The following is an 819-nucleotide window of genomic DNA, read 5'->3' as shown; positions in this document are numbered from 1 at the left end:
TAGTTAGTTAATTAAGTTTAGGGGTTATGTTTAGGGTCTAGACGACTTACATGGAAGTCGTTTGGTGAAGAAATTAAAACAGACGACTTACATGTAAGAAATTAAAATATTTTTAGCGGAAAACTAAAACAGTAAATAGTCTGAATCAAAAATATTTAACCTAATTGAATTTATTTATCTAATCTTCCACTTATTTTCTCTGTTTTTAAGTCATTTGAACGTTTTTGGATATGCAAGTTTTTCAGATCTGGATTTGATATGCAGGTTTTTCAGATCTGGTTAGTCGTCTAAAATATAATGCACTAGACGACTTCCATTTCACTCGTCTGGACTTCCTGGAAGTCGTCTGGAATTCCTGGAAGTCTTCTGACGAAGTCTCCCTTTCATAATAGATCTGAGCGTTTTGGTAAGTTTTTATGTCTGATTTTTCTTCATTTGGTACCTTCTTGTTGTATAAAGTTCTTACTTTTTTCCCAAACTAAAACTCTCCAAACCCACTCTAATCTCTTTGACTTGAAAACACCAAACTTTATATGAATTTTTCAGTTTTGTCTCATGTCTTTCTTACTAATCTATCTTTTTTTGCAGGTTTTTAATCAGATGGTACTCATCTTCCACTCATTTAAAAGTAGATCTATTAATTTTAGATATATATTTTTGTGTGTTCTATAAAGATAGATTTATCTAATCTTTCACTCATTTTTTCTGTTTTTAAGCCATTTGAACGTTTTTGGCTATGCAGGTTTTTCAGATCTGGATTTGATATGCACGTTTTTCAGATCTGGAAGACTTCTGGGACGACTTACCTGTTAGTCGTCT

Source organism: Brassica oleracea, chromosome C4 (genome assembly GCF_000695525.1).
Source record: "Brassica oleracea var. oleracea cultivar TO1000 chromosome C4, BOL, whole genome shotgun sequence".
In the NCBI taxonomy this organism is placed as follows: Eukaryota; Viridiplantae; Streptophyta; class Magnoliopsida; order Brassicales; family Brassicaceae; genus Brassica; species Brassica oleracea.
The sequence above is the reverse complement of the archived record's forward strand: the minus strand, read 5'-3'. Positions refer to the sequence as shown.